This window comes from Triturus cristatus, chromosome 9 (assembly GCF_964204655.1).
Source record: "Triturus cristatus chromosome 9, aTriCri1.1, whole genome shotgun sequence".
Lineage (NCBI taxonomy): Eukaryota > Metazoa > Chordata > Amphibia > Caudata > Salamandridae > Triturus > Triturus cristatus.
The window spans coordinates 34,330,624-34,349,682 of NC_140592.1; the positions used below are offsets into that span (position 1 = coordinate 34,330,624).

The 19,059-nt window shown below is 49.4% G+C and overlaps 1 protein-coding gene across 2 annotated transcripts in view; it reads left to right on the forward strand.

Moving 5' to 3' along the window:
* The window catches only part of LOC146797319 (laminin subunit beta-1-like), a 398,209-nt gene that overhangs the window by 133,421 nt on the left and 245,729 nt on the right, over nucleotides 1-19,059 (forward strand). The window lies entirely within an intron of this gene.

Sequence of the window (19,059 nt, forward strand, 5' to 3'; positions counted from 1 at the left end):
CAAAGGCACTTTTGTCCCCCATGTCTGGAAAGAATACACATCACACCATGGAAGGGCTATTACAATCATGTGACCCTGGACGCTGACTGAGAGGCAGATTTGCTTTAAGCGGAAAAATGTCCACTTTCTAAAAGTGGGCATTTTTTTTTTAGAATAGTAGCTTTATCTTTGATTTTAACATTAAAGAGGATTTTAAATTACAATTCAAATGAGAGGAAAAAGTATTTCTCTATCTTCTTCCAAACTGAAGTTATTGCTTATTAAGTGTAATGAGGTAACCCAGTGTTAGTCTATGGGAGAGTTAGCCTGCTACAGTGCAAAATGAGTTTAGGAGTTTTTTACTGTCAGAACATGTAAAACTTATGTACACATGTTCTGCTTTTTAAATACCATGCTCCCTGCCCTAAAAGCCTTAAGGGCCTATGATAGGGTTAACTTATAAGATTTTAAAAGCATGGTTTAGGCCTGGCAAAATGTTTATCGAAATAGTAGTTTAAACTGCACTGCAAGCTGCATGGCAGGTCTGAGACATGTTTTACAGCGCTACTTCAGTGGGTGACACAGTAAGTGTGGCTGCCCAGTATCAATTAATTTACTGTTCCTGCGGATATTTAGAACATATGCTTGGGACGTATAAGTAAATTAAGTAATTCAATCAGGTGTACTTCAATTTTACCATGTTTTCAAAGGAGAGCACAATCATTTTACCACTGATTAGCCCGGCTAAAGTGTGCAGGGTTCTAAAAGTCAACAAAAACAGGTTCAGAAAAGTAAGGCAAAAATCTGAGGTGTCCCTGCAGACTGGGCCAAGTCTTACAAAATCGAATTAAAATAAGTAAAATAAGAGAGAGTGAGAGAGAAACAAAGACAGTGCAAATGAAAATAGTCGACGGATGTAGAAGGTTTCACAGTAGGTCAGGGGGAAGAGAGTGGTGTGAATCATCAGGTTGGCAATAAAAGAGTAAACAAATTGATAAAGTGCTGACATGCGGTGTCATGGATATCAGCAGGCATTCTGCCAAACAGTGTCATTACTAACCCACTGAATGAGTCAGAGTTCTACTGAAAAGTGCCTTATCGGCACAACTAATCGCATTAGAGTTTTCCTGAGTGCTGGTGCCGCGCCACTAGAATCTTTACATCGCTTCTAAGAAGTGCTGGCACTGCGCCACCAAAATCTTTATAATTCTTCTGAGTCATGCTACTATTGTAGAATCTTTACATTTCTTTCAGAATTGCAGGTACAATGCTACTCTCATATTTACAGCTCTTCTGAAAAGTGCCAATACAGCACCACTAGACCCTTTACGTTCTTCTTACTGGTGCCATTCCACCTAAATGTTTGCATTTCTGAAAAGTGCTGGCACTGCAACACCAGAATCATTACCTCTCTTATGAGAAGTGCTGGTACTCAAATACTACATTTTTACAGTTCTAGTAGGTGCTGGTACCGCATGTCTAGAATCTTGGCAGCTTTTGTTTTTAGAGCAGTTGGTACTGTACCCCTAGGACCTTTACAGGTCAGAGAAGTGCTGGTAGCCCACCACTTCAATATTCACAGATCATTATGACGTGGGCCTGTTCCCAGGATCCATCAAATAGGAAACGTTGGTGGGCTCAATCAGCGGATGCATGGCGTGACCAGGAAGATGGATGCGTGGGAAGATCTTTCTGGTGAGTTGGGTTCAGTTTTCCCTGGTGGGCCTTAACCATTGTGAAGAGGAAGGAACGGCAGGGGGTCACCAGGAATTCTTCATTGAGCTGTATCGTCAAGAGTGCTGTTTTCAGAATGTTTTCAAATGCGTGGTATTTTGTGCAGTCGCGGGCGCGGCTCCTGCAGGTAGGCGCGGTGGGGTGGGAAGTCAACAGACAACAGAGTAGGATTTATTTATTTATTTAAATTTCTCTATTCTGTCGTCTTTCGACTCCCTCCCCCCGCGCCCCGCCCCACCGCACATAGCTCCAGGAGCCGCAATTTTGGGTAGACTTTAAGGGGCGATTGAGTTTATTCCAGAGCTGTTCTCTGTATGTTTGCAGAGTTGTTCCTCCTTCCTTCATCTCACAATGCATCGGACAATCAGGTTGGATTGAATGGACCTGAGAGTTTTGGACAGACCACAGAGGGGGTGTCAGTTCTGCAGGTACTTGGACCTTTTCACAGAAGGCTTTATTTGATTTGTGGAAGTCCAATCTTGCACCTTGGGGTGGCAATAAGGGTTTCAGAGCAGGCCTTTCATGGTCTTGTCTCTTGGAGTTGAAGCATAGCTTGTCTTGTTGCTCTGGAGTTTCAAGCCTGATCCTAGGGTGTAGATGGTGTCACAGGCGACCAGTCATATGAGGATCAGGGGCCTGGGAAGGTCAAGACAGTGGTGAAACTGGGAAGACTGTTGACAGCAGGTTCACTTGTGGTTGGCTTCCTTGGTGGATTGATTGATTTGGTCCATTTATATGCACAGATTACTGTGATTTCTCTTGGTGTGGCCATGAAGGCTCTTGAAGGAGGCCTCTCTCCTGTGCTTGTTTACAAGGAGAAGGAGAGCATGGACATCAATAAAAGGTCACCAGTGGCAGCCCCATCTTTGCCCTTTGGTGCCACTGGCACAGCCCTTGCAACCCCTGCCCAGCGGTGTCAATCCCTTCTCGTGCATTTTAGACAAGTCTGTTTAGTGGTAAAATATGCAAATTATGCCCGAAAGCATCAAATAGAGAAATATGTGCTTTTTCTTACTCATGTTGAATGAAACATCAGAAAAGCACTATTGAGCATGCTGTGGTGACCTGACCTGGGCTTGTATGTCTTAGAGTAATGGTGGACCGTACACACCGGGGCCATAAACCGCCTTCCATCTTCCAATATGCAGTTATGTTTTAGTGGCAGCGCAAGCAGAGGGGAGGGGGCTGCCCTTTTCGCCCAGGGAGCGTAGGAAGAGACAGGGGGCTGCTGACGTCATGACGCTTGCCTCACCCCATGTCCGAGCTTTGTGAGCCGCAGTTGCATGCTGCAACAGTTATGGATAGACATGCCCCACGCCCTATCAAAATCCTCCTATGAGGGCCTAGAAACATGGCGGCCTTGTTCCTGGGGCCTTAACCCACCCAGGAGTAGGGGGCCGGACATTTGCTCATGGAGACCAGTGTAAGTAGGCTGCATGGGAGAAATCAGGTAACTGGTGTGACTCTCTCTTGCAAGTGATGAATGCCATAGGGCAATGGCTGGCAGGGGCACCTGCGGGCACTAGAACAGCCCAAGAGACAGCAGAGATGTGTCCTGACGAAGGGAGTGAAGGCGTCTGCCAGGAGCCCAGAGGGAGTTGCACAGAGGAGATAGTGCCCAGGGCGCACACAACGAGGGATGCCCAAAGGACAATGCGGGCACGGAAGGGACCATGGACCTCCAGAGTCAGAAGGAACGACAGTACAGCATAGAGGGCAACCCAAACCCAGAGTGGTCAACCCCTCTTGAAGGAACAAGAGGCAAACAAGGAGACCGTGGGATAACAGCTTCACGCATCAGCAAGGGAACGGGGGAGTCCAGCTGCTCCAACCACCACGGCTACGCAGGAATCCTGTAACTGGGAGGAGTCTGCACAGGTTGAGAGAACATTATTCAAGTCTTGGGAAAAATACTTGGAGAAATGGGGCGGAAGATCCTTCTCACATCTTATTCCTAAACTGTGAAACTCACTGCCATTAGAAATAAGATGTCTAGACAAGGAGGAGACACGGTTTAGGAAACAACTTAAATTCTGGCCCTTCCCCTGCCGATGACAATCTCATCATAACGCCCCATGTAAGCTCTGTTGAAATGTGATGGCTCATCTAGTGCCGGGAAGCCTTTGGCTAGCCATGCGCTTTAGAGGTTTGCATAGAATAGAATAGAATAGAAAATAAGTCATAGAGCTGGGGCAAAACAAGCAATAGGGGAGGGGATGGGGGGAGAAGCAGACTTGGGTTATGAGATGAGAGACGGAGGAGCATGGAGCAATGGAGGTCGAAGAAGAGACAGGACAGGTTGGATGTCCACAGGCTTGATGAAGACAGCAGGCATCACAGGACATGAGAAAAGGAAAGAAGAGAATGGAGTGAAACTGCCATACATGGGGGGGGGCAGTCATGCTTGGGGACCTGTCTTCTTGAGCACAAAGGAGAAGATTTGGACCAATGGATGCATAGATATGTTCAAGTTGTTGCTCAGGGAGATGAGGTGCAAGGGAGGATGGAAATTGGAGGAGAGGTCAACGGCGGCTCCTCCGCTAAGGCTGTGAGGTAGCGTTGTGATTGGTCAGGGGATTCTGGGAGGTGCTTCCTGCCGAGTGTGAGAGGAGGACGGAGAAAGAAGAGGCGGCGACCGCGGTCGGCGGTATAAAGGTAAGTGCTATTTTGCTTTTTATTATTTCCAGCCTCCCTGCGACCCCCCCTCCTCCCCCACCACCACCCCTGTTCGGTAGCAGCCACTACTAGGAGAGGTGCTGGCCAAGCACCCTAAAATGCCAATGAATATAGCCATTTGGATGGCTTTATTCATGAATTCTAAAAGCATTATTTCTGAAAAGACACTGAGGTTAGCAGAGGATTAACTGAGCGTGATGCGAACGGCCAGTATTAGCTTCGGCGGGTTGGCATGGTTACACTACGATGTGGAATTTAGGTCACATAGGAGTTTGAATCCTTCGAAGTCCTGGGGAGAAATGCACAATGAACTGTAACTGCAGGTCATGGCAGCCGCATGACCATTGCCACCTTTGCATACAGCCAGTGGCTACTGCTTCCAATTACAGCGACTCCTAGAATGTCCCATCCCTCTGAGGCACATGGGGAGACCAGACCCCTTTGGAGCCGCTTGGATCTAAAACAAAGGGCCATGCCATCAGGACCGGCACAGGTTCAGACACGATTGAATCAAATGTGGGGACAAGCACCCGGTGATAAACTTCTTTCACCACCTGTTGTGGCCAGATATAGGTGACAAATACATTGAGAAGATCAAATTCTCGGTGGCATACGCCAGCATTGATGAAGTGGTTGAGATGGAAGGGGGATGAAATGGAAAAGGCAGACATTAAATCAGCATTCCAGGTGCTGCCTATGCATCACAGGACATCTAGCTCCTGGTCACAATGACTGAGAGCCAACTATTTATTGAGCACACCATGCCCATGGTCTGCACCCCGGCACGCTCGGCATTCGAGGAGCTCACTATACTTGTAGAGTGGGTGGGGAGGAGGGTCGCAAGAGCAGAGCAAGTGATGCACAACCTCAGGGATTTTCTGACAGTGGACAGGGCAGGAATGATGGAGTGTGGGAGACGGATGACAACTTGTAAGGAAGTGACGAGGTACTTTGGGATGTTGTCGGCAGAGAAGACCAAGCGCCCTAGAATATAAAGAACCTTCCGAGGTATTGAGCTGGATTCAGTGTGGCTGGTTTCACGCCCACCAGTGGACAAATTAAAGAGACTGAGGACCATTGGGAGAGGCAGGGGGCAGAGAACAATGTGGCTTGAGGTTCATGCAAGAGTTGTTGGGCCATCTCAACTTTGCTTGTAGGGTAGTAACTCCACGAAGGACGCTCTGCCCACAGATGCCCTTTGCGATGAGAGGAGTGCAAAAACCTCACCACCGCATTGGGTTTACACACAGAGGGCCTGATTCACAAACAGCTTCCGCACTCGGGGCGGAGGCCTCACAGTTGTGAGAAGCCGCTGCATTCATGGCGGAGGTCCCGCAGTCCCGGGGAGTCTCCGCACTCATGGCGGAGGTCCCGCCCTCGTGGCGGACGCCCTGCAGTCGTGGGGGAGTCTCCACACTCGTGGCGGAGGCCCTGCAGTCGTGAGGGAGTATTGGCACTCTTCAATGAGAATTCTCATTGAGGAGATTCCGTCCAAGTGCGGAGACTCCCCCATGACTGCAGGACCTCTGCCACGAGTGTGGAGACTCCCCCACGACTGCAGGGCCTCCACCACGAGTGTGGGACCTCCGCCACCAGTGCGGAGACTCCCCGCGACTGCGGGACCTCCATCATGAATGCAGCGGCTCCCCACGACTGCGGGACCTCCACCACAACTGCGGAGGCTCCCCAAGACTGCAAGGCCTCCGCCCGAGTGCAGAGACTCACATGAGTGTTGGGCCTCCGCCATGAATGCAGAGGCTCCCCACGACTGCGGGACCTCCACCACAAGTGCGGAGGCTCCCCACGACTGCAAGGCCTCCGCCCCGAGTGCAGAGACTCACAGATGAGTGTGGAGCCTCCGCCATGAATGCAGAGGCTCCCCACGACTAAGGGACCTCCACCACGAGTGCGGAGACTCCCCCACGACTGCAGGGCCTCCACCACGAGTGTGGGACCTCCGCCATGAGTGCGGAGACTCCCCGCGACTGCGGGACCTCCATCATGAATGCAGCGGCTCCCCACGACTGCAAGGCCTCCGCCCGAGTGCAGAGACTCACATGAGTGTGGGGCCTCCGCCACAAGTGCGGGGGCTCCCCATGACTGCAAGGCCTCCGCCAAGAGTTCAGAGATTCACACATGAGTGTGGGGCCTCCGACATGAATGCAGAGGCTCCCCACGACTGCAGGACCTCCGCCACGAGTGCGGAGGCTCCCCACGACTGCGAGGCCTCCGCCCCGAGTGCAGAGACTCACACATGAGTGTGGGGCCTCCGCCATGAATACAGAAGCTCCCCACGACTGCAGGACCTCCGCCACGAGTGCGGAGGCTCCCCACGACTGCGAGGCCTCCGCCCCGAGTGCAGAGACTCACACATGAGTGTGGAGCCTCCGCCATGAATGCAGAGGCTCCCCAAGACTGTGGGACCTCCACCACGAGTGCGGAGGCTCCCCACAACTGCGAGGCCTCCGCCCCGAGTGCAGAGACTCACATGAGTGTGGGGCCTCCTCCACGAGTGCGGGGGTTCCCCACGACTGCAAGGCCTCCGCCAAGAGTTCAGAGATTCACACATGAGTGTGGGGCCTCCGCCATGAATGCAGAGGCTCCCCATGACTGCAGGACCTCCGCCACGAGTGCGGAGGCTCCCCACGACTGCGAGGCCTCCGCCCCGAGTGCAGAGACTCACACATGAGTGTGGGGCCTCCACCATGAATGCAGAGGCTCCCCACGACTGCAGGACCTCCGCCACGAGTGCGGAGGCTCCCCACGACTCCGCGGCCTTCACCCCGAGTGCAGAGACTCACACATGAGTGTGGAGCCTCCGCCATGAATGCAGAAGCTCCCCACGACTGCGGGACCTCCACCACGAGTGCAGAGGCTCCCCACGACTGCGAGGCCTCCGCCCCGAGTGCAGAGACTCACATGAGTGTGGGGCCTCCGCCATGAATGCAGAGGCTCCCCACGACTGCGGGACCTCGACCACGAGTATGGGACCTCCGCCACGAGTGCGGAGACTCCCCGCGACTGCGAGACCTCCGCCCGAGTGCAGAGACTCACACATGAGTGTGGAGCCTCCGCCATGAATGCAGAGGCTCCCCACGACTGCGGGACCTCCACCACGAGTGCGGAGGCTCCCCACGACTGCGAGTCCTCCGCCCGAGTGCAGAGACTCACATGAGTGTGGGGCCTCCACCATGAATGCAGAGGCTCCCCACGACTGCGGGACCTCCGCCCCGTGTGTAGAGGCCCTTTGTGAATCAGGCCCAGAATGAGCAGGGGCTGACAGTTATGGCTGAGATTTCTGGACCTATATGCTGTTGTGACTTTGTGGCTGTGGGATGTCGCAGTGACCTGGATGCTTGAGCTTTTTTCTGGTGTATCAGGCACGGGTGGTTTTGGGCTTCACTGTAAACAACACTGGTGCATGGAGCGTAGGTCGGAGGAATGAAAGAGAAAGAAGCACAGCTTGGCCTTTCTGGAATTAATTCTAGTGGTACTGGCGGCGAGGTTGTGGGATGAGGAGCTGCAGGACAAAATGGTGACTTTTGTAGTCGGCAATGAGGCAATGGCTCGGGTTGTGAACAAGTTATAAATGAATGGGCAGTATTTGTTGTGTGAGCTGGTACTGCTGTGCTTGCAACTGAACATCTTGTTTCAAAAGGATTCACTCCAGGACTTAACCACAAAGAGGTTGACTTTTTATCTCATTCACAGTAGGTGAGGTTCCATGGTCTGGCTCCAAAAGCAGATTTGACAGCATCGGCAGTGCCACCCTAGTTGGTAAGGGCATGGCAGCTTATAGAGAATTCTCTAGCAGCATCAACAAGGAAGTTGTACCGCCAAGCATGGAGGGGGTTATAGACTCAGGATTCCAGTGGGGGACGGGAGTGGGACTGTAGTGAGAGAAGATTGGAGAACAGGATGGAGGGTGTGGCTAAATTCCTGATGGGCCAGAGACAGAAAGTGATGGCACCAGTAACAGGAAAGTTGGCGGGCATAGCCTTATGGGAAGTGCTTCTGAGACTACTAGCTGGCGGTGAGGGAGAACTAGTATGGAGAACATTCGAGGGCTGGGCCAGGAAGGAAAGAAATAGTGGGGATGCGAGTATGCATACTCAGTGGACATCTTGCAGGGTAAGCTCACGTCAGAAGGATGAAAGGCTGAGTGGACCCGCCAGGATTTGAACCTGTGACCATGAAGTCAAACACAGGCCCCTACAGTGGGTTGATTAGTCCACTAAGCCATCAGACCCGGCATGGCGATTGGGAGTTTTAGCTCTTCAGGGTAATGTTCCTGGTGATGTTTTAGGAGCATACAGAGTACCTGAGCTGGTGGGCTGTATGGAGGCTGCACCTGGAGGATGTGCTTGTGAAAGGGGATGAGATGTGGATCTGGCTTTGGAAATGCAAGATTGATCAGAGGGGCAAAGGTTAGAGAAGTGAGAACAGGAGCATCAGGTGGGGTCGCGATATGCCCGGTGAGAGCCATGGGAAGCTGCCACAACAAAGAGGGGGACTAAGGTGACCCTTCTTCGCTCATGCAGATGTGTGTGTGACAGCCATACAGGTGCTGGGGGTGCTGAAGATATGTCTATAGAAAGAGACTTCCCCACAAATCTCCAGGTCACTAAATCCTATTAAGACTTTGGTAAACTGCAACATTCATTATGGAGTTCTACAAGAAGTTATATGCGGGTGTAAGTTGATCATAACACAAAATCATGCAGGTGTAAGTTGATCATAACACAAAATCTCTGTGTGAGTCGGAACCTGAGTCTCAAAACAGTTTCTGTGAAAATCCTCCCGGGGGTGGAGACACAGTGTTTTTGCTCCTCCCCTAAAGTACGACATCACAATGCGATGCTCCGCCTTGACTTGTGTCCATTAATTTGTGCTCTCCAGATACATGGCCTGAATAGGCCCTTTGACAATATGAGTTCTTTACTAAAAAATTTTTACAAAATGAAAGAAGCTCTAATAGAAAAAAATACAAAATATGTAAAGACGTTCGAGTCCCACAGAAGCAGCATCTCTCTTGCGTGTGCGTAGTGCTTACTGCATCCGTGATATGTCCCACTCCATCTATTTGCTACACGAAAGATGACTTTGAAAGGTAAAGTATTCCACACCCATGCTTGAATGGCAGCGACACTGAGGAAGGGAGAAGGGAGCCATGGTGCACGAGGCCCTCAGACAGCACTTAGGGCCACATGTACATAGCTTTTCTGTGTCGCAAACAGCCTGATTTGCAGAATCAGGCATTTTGCGACCACAAAAAAGCCTTTTCTTATGTACAATTTTTTTTTTGAGATTTGGTTACCTATTACCGAATCACAAAATGGGTTATCGAATCAGTATTAGGAAGGGGCGTGCAAATGTTTTACGGTCGCAAATCATTCACATTTTACCATCTACTTCAAGTAGGTGGTAACCCAGTCGCAAACGGGAAGGTTTCCTCAGAGGACCCCTTCTCGTTTGTGAGTGCTTGCAAACACTTTTGTAAGAGCAGGCAGTGGTTCCAGTTAAGGATAACGGGCTGCATAAAAACAAAATGCTTTATTTAAAAGCAAAAACAGACATGGGGTCTGCTGTCCCTAGCAAGCCACCATCCCTGGTTTATTGCCCATTCCCAAAGGGTTGTTAATTGTGACCTGCCTCATGACTATTAATGAGGTAGGTCAATTGCGACCCCATTAGGAATAGCTAAATGTGTAAAGGACACATTCATACATAGGTGTTTGCGATTTCCTAATAGCGAATCACAACAATTCACTATTAGGAACTCGCAAACTAAAATCTATGTACATGTGGCCCTTGGTGGGAGGCTTAGGTCGACAGAGACCCACTGGTGGAAAAGTGACCTTTAGAGAGACCCCAGTGGGGGTCTCTTCTGCAGAGCAGACTTCCAAGTGAGGCAACATCTTGGCGAGGGCCCCTGGCATTCACTTTTGCTTTTCAGAAACAAACCTCCCTAAAGTGGGAGTTTGTTTGTGAAAATTAAAAAGTAGCCCTGGAGTGCAGGAATGTTTCTTAGCAGTAGGCTGGAACACTTTTCAGAGTGGGGGTGCTGCCATCAACGTTACACCACTGGAGTCATAGAGGTTATGAATAGGCCTGGGCAAAAATTTCGTTCCGTTCGCGGAAATTGCGATAATTTGACATTTTTGCGTTCCGCGGAGAGCGCGAAAATGTCAAAAATTCCGGTTTCCGCAGCTTGGCGATAATTTGTTTCTTGCTCGCGCTGTAAAATGATACATTCTCGCGCGCGCGCGATCGCCTTACCTGAATCCCTGCGTTCGCCGACAAGTTTTCTTGATCCGGTCGCGTTCTCCATGAGATGTTGTATTGTTTTTAGCCATTTGCGCTGTCTCGCGACAGTTCGCGCCCGCAGTGACGTCATGCGTCGCGCGATCACGTCTTTCTTCTCGCGATCATGCACCGCGAGAACAACTCAAAACAAGATGGCCGCGCCCGCAAGCAACCACATGGGTAAGTTGGCGACCCGCAACCATGCAGAAAATCTCGCGAACATGCCGGAAAAAAACTTCCGCATCTTCGCGATATTTCTGCTTGTTTGCGATAATTTTAAACATTCTCGCGATAATTTGCGAAGGTTAATTCCGCAAATTCCGCCCACCCCTAGTTATGAAACATTTAAGCGACGCACAAAGAACAAGCTGCCATCAGCAAGAAAGTGGGATGGGTGTTGTATGTAGCCTGTGGTGCACCTTGAAGCACACTGTCACAAATACATCACTAAAGCATGGTGTGGTAGTGCACCCTCATTTACAGATAGCACACATTCCATTGAAATGGACTCTCTATTTGCACAGAGACGCAGTTTTACTGATAAAATGATACAGCGTATAAACGACAATCTGAGGATATTGTGTTTCAGCCCAAAAGTGCACACAAAAAATCAAGTGCCTTGATTTGTTTAGATCCTATTAAAATCTTTGTTTCCATCACACTTCAGAATAAAAAAAATTGCTTCAAATGTGCTTTCGTATTTATTGGTATATTCTGAAATATTTGTGCAGTTCATTTATAGGTATTTAAATTTTATTGTGCGTTAGAAAAAAAATGACACATTAAAGCCTTTCCCGTCCCACTCCCTGTACCCCATCAAGATAGTCACATGGCCAACTTTACAAAAGCCTCTCACTTCGCAGGCAGGGTAGTAAACACAAATCACCAAGTTAAAAACTTGAGCAGTAATTTGTCAGAAGTCACAGCCTGATATTTGTCGCAGCACTGTCGCAGCATATGCGCCAAGATAAAAACGGAATTTGGTAGCACATTGATTGCTCATTCACATTCTTAGCTCCAGCATAGTTGTTTTGGGGGTGCTGCATTGCCCTCGCACTTTTACTTCCAGCGCCTATGTTTCTCCGTGCGCCTCCAGGACAGTTTGCTATTTCTCCACCTTGGAGTTCTTTGCCTGGCATGCCAGACCTTGGCAGGGGAAATCAGGGCTAGATGCCCCTCCCCAAATTGTTCTTTGTCTCAGTGACCTTGCACTCATGTGGCAGATGGACAGCGTGGACAATCATTCTCTATGTGGTGGCACCAGCAGAGGAAGGTTATATGACGGAACCCCACATGCATTTACCCCACATGCCTTTATAACACCATCACTACCCAGCTGCGAGATTACCATGCGTTAGTTTACCACACAAGTCATTACAATAACTTGCTTTAGGGGGCGCTGCAGTTTGGAATAGTACAAGTTACTATTCCAACTCCAGTCTACGCAACAGTAGGAAAGATGTTGGACTTGAAAGTCCAACACCAGTCCAACAATGTACCCCCTATAGCAAGTTGTTGTAATAATTTGCGGGTTAAAGTAACACTTGGCAACGTTGTTGTCGTGATAGTGACTGTGTTGTACAGGCTGGTTGTTGTTCAGACTGCGGGGTAAAATATGTTTCCCCAGAGGAAACCTGGTGGTCCCCCAGGGTAACCACACATTTAGGAGATCAAATGCTTCGCCAATTTAGCTTCCCCGAATCCTAAATGAATCCCTAAGTGTCTGATTTAGAGTTTGGGTAGTATGGTAAAAACCCTCTGACTTCACATACAAGACCAAATGATGGTTTGAGCAGAGCAGAGTATCTGGGTGTATTCTGCTCTGTTCATTTCTAAGGGGGCAGGTTCTCCCACTCCCTGATTTCCCAGGTGCAGGATCACTAGATTGTACTTGCTTATACCTACTACCCCTCCTGGGGTATAGGCCATCACCCAGGACTCTCCGGCCGTCTCTGTCCAGAGCTTTTATTTCAATCTGACTCCATGTGTAACCCATGTCCTTGCAGTCGACCCGAGGCTTCAGCACCAGGTGTTTCTTGGCCTTCCTCTTTACCTTTTTCCCTGAGGGTTCCAGATGAGGGCCAGCCTGATGGTGGTTGGTGGGGGCTTGTGGAGGGTGTGACCTATCCAGACCCAGAGTATTTCTTTTCAGGAATTCTTTATGAGCAGAGAGGTGGAAAGTCTGCTGCCAGAGGTCATTGTTGATGGTGTTTGGCCAGTGGGTTTAGAGGATTTTCCTCAGAGAGGTGTTGATGAAGGTCTGGACTTTGTTGGTGGTGGTCACTGTTCTCCACCAAGTTTCTGTTCTGTACGAACTGATTTTACGATGGTGTTAAAAAGCCTGAGCTAGGTTTGCAGCTTGAGGTCCTTGGGGCTCCAGATCTTCTTTAGCTGAATGAAGGCAGACTCTGCTTTGCCAACTCTTGCCTTGATGTCAGCATCTGGAAAATCCAGCCACGAAAATCACATTTGGCATGGTCTGCAGTTTAATAACGGCCCTGATGCCCAGCTGACCTTCTACCAGGGCATGGAGGAATATGTAAGGCTTCCCCTACGTGGCAACATCCTCCCTTTTACTCATCCACCACCTCCGCCCTGTCCCTTCCAGTGGCATAACGCAAAATGATGTCCCCCCCTGCAGAATATAATCAGGGGGCACCTTAGTCTCCCATATCTCACAAACATTCATTGCTCTTGGGATGAATGGGGCTCCCCAGAAGGGTTCCTGAATGGTTGGGGTCCCCTGCAGGCCCCTGATCCCTCGCCCAAAACCCAACAAACATTTACCACCTGCTGACAACATGCGATCAGTGTGTGTCCTAAATGCAAAAGAATTAGGAATTCAATACGGAATTCTGCATAATAAAGTTGGTGTAGTTATTCCCCATTTCATGAGTTTTAACTCATAATTGGAGGATATATGTGAGATGATTCTGGCTGATATTGTTTTGTCCCTTGTAATCACGCCCGTTGTTAATAATAAGAATGCACCTATTACTGACTATACACTTAAGGCCTCGCATGCAGCAAAGCTGTGAGGGTCAGGTCCCAACAACGCTTAGGGCCATATGATGAATAAGAAAGAGCTACACAAGCAAACAATACAATGTACCACAAAGGTTCCATCTCTAGGTGAATTTGCCAAAGAGATTTCCTCCACCTTAGTTACATCAGGTGAAGAAAATTCCCCCAGTAGGTTTCCACCCACCTCCAGCATTCCTCCAAGCAGATTGGATGATTTTTATTACCACCAGCTGTCCATCAACCCTCAAGTCCTCAGTAAGATCCTGATGTAAAAACAGGGCACAAAACCTCCCCACTGAGAGCAGGTAACACACCTGCCTGGCTTTTTACGGACTTTACATCATTTTATACAATGGCGTAACATTTTTTGAATCAAACAAATGGCATGTGTGTGTGTTTTGTGTGCGTTATTTCAAACTTTTTTTCTTGGTTTGAGCTTGAACTATCCAGTGAATGTTTGCCCAAACCTGTGTTATTGGCTTCATCTCTAAAATCTCTGAAGGACTTGTGGTGGTGTAGCTGGCATGGATCCCAATAGGTTACCTGAGACCGTGTGATATGTCATGGGCACAAGTGCCTCGAGGATTGGTGCATGCACACGCCTTTCAATGAACTGTAATTATGCAGGGGGGTTTCACAGCCTCAGAAGGCATGGAGGCCAGGCTGCGGTGGGCACAGCCAAGGGTCTAGCTGGAGACCCTTTATTGACTGCTTGAGAGCTGTCTGTGGGCGATGGGCAGACAGGCGTGGCCTGGTCCTCCTCGCCCTCACCTTACATTCTATACACCCAATTCACAAAGGTAAACTTACACTTTTGAGTAACTTTACTACTTTTCGGTATTCACAAAGGTAAAGTGAGACCAAAAGTCTAACTTTAGTACTTTTCGCTATTCACAAAGGTAAGTTACTTCTAGTAAAGTTAGACTTTTGGTCTAAGTTTTCCTTTTGTGAATACCGAACGTAGTTAAGTTACATAAAAGTGTAAGTTTACCTTTCTGAATCGGGCCCTATATGTATAGGGTGCCCTTGGGTTTTCCCTCACTGCCTGCCGACAAGGGAGTGCCCCATGCACGCAGCCAGGCATGCCCGGAATGCCAGGCCCTGCTCAGGGGGTGTGCACAGCCCTTCCTACCAGGCTCTGCTGAGAGGGCACTCCTGCTGGCAGCCAGCTGGCCCCGAAGGAGTGGAAAATTACCCAAGGCTGGCTTTATTTTACACTTTATCTTAACATTTCATAATCCACAAATTCTTATCAGTCCATAATTTCAGAATTTCTGAACAGAAATATTTCGGCACATTTCTTCCCCAAAGAAATCTAGCCTGAGAGACTGGTAAGTCTCACCCACGCTGGCACCTAGGGCTCCCCAGTCCATGTTGGGCCAGAGTTGACTTTGTGCTACATGGAAAAGTACATTGCCTCTGCCAAGGGGACCCCCCTCCCCGCCCTTTGCCTGGGCTGGCATGTCCAGGGGTGCCTTCTGTACGGGAGGGGTGAAGCTGGGTAGAGTTTGGGGTGCACACATTTCTTTTCTAGTGGAGATCAGAACTTTACCATGGAGTTCCTGTCATCATTCCACTGAAGTACAGCTTGTAATACCCTTGGGGAAAATGAAAATACTCATGTCATGGTATGTACAGTTACATCATGTTATAGTACATATTAGGAGCATGTGTATAGTGTACATCTGCCAATGCTTGTTCCTTGCAGGCCATATTTTGAGTCGTCTTATGATGATGGTGTGTTTTTGTCCCTAAGTCTGTCTCATGTCCTGATAAGTGATGTGGATGTGAGTATTGAGTTTACTTGAAGGAGAACCACAGCGGGTCCTCTTAGATGGACGGGTGGCAGTGTCCTGTTAGATGGACGGGTGGCAGTGTCTTGTTCGATTGATGGGTGACAGTGTCCTATTTGATAGAAAAGTGGCAGTGACAAGTGGCAGCGTCGTGTTCGATGGACAGGTGGCAGCGTCATGTTCGACGGACGGACAGGTGGCAGTGTCGCATTCGTTGGATGGGTGGCAGTGTCGTGTTTGATGGATGGGTGGCAGTGTCCTGTTCGATGGATGGGTGGGAGTGTCATGTTCAATGGACGGGTGGCAGAGTCGTGTTCGATGGCCGGATGGTAGTGTCCTGTTCGATGGACGGGTTGCAGTGTCATGTTCGATGGGCGGGTGGCAGTGTCCTGTTCAATGGATGGGTGGCAGTGTCTAGTTTGATGGACGGGTGGCAGTGGTGTGTTCGATGGATAGGTGGCAGTGTCCTGTTCAATGGACAGGTGGCAGTGTCATGTTCGATGGATGGGTGTCTGTGTCCTGTTTGATGGAAAAGTGGCAGCGTCGTGCTCGGTGGACAGGTGGCAGCATCATGTTTGACGGATGGGTGGCAGTGTCACATTTGACAGACGGGTGGCAGTGTCACGTTTGACAGACAGGTCGCAGTGTCGCATTAGACATATGGGCGGCAGTGTCATGTTCGATGGATGGGTGGCAGTGTTGTGTTTGACGGACGGGTGGCAGTGTCATGTTAGATGGACAGGTGGCAGTGCCATGTTAGATGATTGGGTGGCAGTGTCTCATTAGATAGGCGGTTAGTATTGTCATGTTAGATGGGCGGGTGGCAGTGTCATGTTAGATGGGTGCGTGGCAGTGTCTCGTTAGATAGGTAGGTTGCATTGTCATGTTAGATTGGCGAGTGACAGTGTCATGTTAGAAGGACGGGTGGCTGTGTCTCGTTAGATAGATAGGTGGCAGTGTCATGTTAGGTGGGCGGGTGGCTGGGTTGAGTTAGATAGACAGGTGCCAGTGTCATATTAGATGAGTGAGAGGCAACTGTCGTGGGCAGATGGCAGTGTTGTGTTAGATGCATGGGTAGCACTGTTGTGTTGCATGAATGAGTGGCAGTGATGAGTGACAGTGTTGTGTTAGATAGATGGATGGCAATGTCATGTTAGATGGACAGGTAGCAGTGTCATGTTAGTTGGATGTGTGGCTGTGACGGGTGGCTGTGTTGAGTTAGATGGATAGGTGGCTGTGTTGAGTTAGATGGACGGGTGGATGTGCCATGTTACATGGACGGGTGCCAGTGTCATATTAGATTGGTGAGAGGTAATTGTTGTGTTAGATGGGCGAATGGCAGTGTCATGTTAGATGAATGGGTAGCAGTGTCGTGCTGCATGGATGAGTGGCAGTGATGGATGACAGTATTGTGTTAGACAGATGGGTGGTAATATCATGTCAATGGACGTGTGGCTGTGATGGGTGACAGTGTCGTTTAGATGGACAGGTGCAGTGTCTCATTAAATAGATTTGGGGCAGTGTCATGTTAGATGGATGGGTGGCAGTGCCATGTTAGATGGGTGGGTGGAAGTGTCATGTTAGATGGGCAAGGGCAGTGCCATGTTAGATGGGCGAGTGGCGGTGTCATGTTAGATGGGCAAGTGGTAGTGTCATGTTAGGTGGGTGGCAATGTCATGTTAGATGGGCAGGTGGTAGTGTCTTGTAAGATGCTGGACGGGTGGATTGTCATGTTATATGGGCGGGTGGTAGTGTCATGTTAGATGGACAGGTGACAGTGTCCTGTTGGATGGACGGGTGGCATTGTCTCATTAAATAGATAAGTGGCAATGCCATGTTAGATGGGCGGGTGCCAGTGTCTCATTAGATAGTTAGATGAGAGTGTTATGTTAGATGGGCGGATGGCAGTTCCATGTTAGATTGGCGGGTGGCAGTGTCATGTTAGATGGACAGGTGGCATTGCCATGTTAGATGGACTGGAGGCAGTGTCATTTTAGATAGACAGGTGGCAGTGTCATGTTAGATGGGTGGGTGGCAGTGTCATGTTAGATGGGCGGATGGCAGTGTCATGTTAGATGGCTGAGTGGCTGTGTTGAGTTAGGTGGACGGGTGGCTGTGCCATGTTACATGGACGGGTGCCAGTGTCATATTAGATGGGTGAGAGGCAATTGTTGTGTTAAATGGGCGGATGGCAGTGTCCTGTTAGATGCATGGGTAGCAGTGTCATGCTGCATGGATCAGTGGCAGTGATGGGTGACAGTGTTGTGTTAGATAGATGGGTGGGAATGTCATGTTAGATGGGCGGATAGCATTGTCATGTTAGTTGGGTGTGTGGCTGAGACGGGTGGCAGTGACATTTGAGATGGACAGGTGCATGTGTGGTGTTAGATGGGCAGCAGTGTTGTGTTACATGGACAAATGACAGTGTCATGTTAGATGGACAAATGACAGTGTCGTGCTAGGTGGGCAGGTGGCGGGGTTGTGTTTGAGGGGTAGCCGTGTCATGTAAGATGGATGGGCGGCAGTTTCATGTTAGATGACCAGGTGGCAGTGTCATATTAGATGGGCAGCAGTGTCGTGTTAGTTGGAAGGTTGGCAGTGTTGTGTGAAATGGATGGGTAGCAGTGCCATGGTAGATGGACGAGTGACGCTGTGATGGTAGCTGGACAGCTGGCAGTTTTCTGTTAGATGAACGGGTGGCAGCTGCATATTCGATGGGCATCAGTGCCGTTTAGATGGATCAGAGCGTTTGCAACCACAAAAATGCTTTGTACATCTGGCCCAGATTTCCTTCTTCTATTCCCTACAGACTCCCCATTGCCAGTACACAAAGAGCAAACTGCAGTAGAACCCCTAGGCATCTGCCCATCAATGGTACCACAGGAAAAGTGGCTCAGTTTCTTCAGTGACCAAAAGATCACCTTATATGATCTCATTGCCAGATCTTCTTCCTCCCAACTCCATCTGCTCAGGAAGCTAAAAACAACACCCATCAGGCAGGCTTCAGATCCGCCGTGCAGGCAATGGTTCCCACACAACGGGTTGAGGAAATGCCACCCTAGCAGGCCTTCAAAACCTACTACACGGTCGCACCCTATATGCCGTACTCCCTGCAGCTGCCCATCTAGTGACGGGAGCAAAGACATCCAATCATTTCTTCCCTATCGTGAAACATCTTCACAGGCTACCACTCGAAGCAAGAATTGAGTTCATGATTGCATCATGCACAAAGCGATTCACGCTGCCCTCCCCCCCCCCCCACCTGAAGAACAAGCACCAATTCACACGAGGACAGGGATCAACCAGGGGCAGCAGGCACATCCTTCTAGAAATCCCAGAAGCAACAAATCTGAAACATCAAAACAGACCTTCCTTTGCCCACCTCTAAGAATCTTCCAGATCACATCAGGCAAAATCTGGACCTTCTGACTTTCTGGAAGACTTGACTTTTTTAGACTTCATCTCCTGAACTAATCCCCCAGATGTTCCCTTGCTTTACAAACGGTTCTGATGTCATGTTTTTTTTCCATCTATGTTGTCTCTAAAA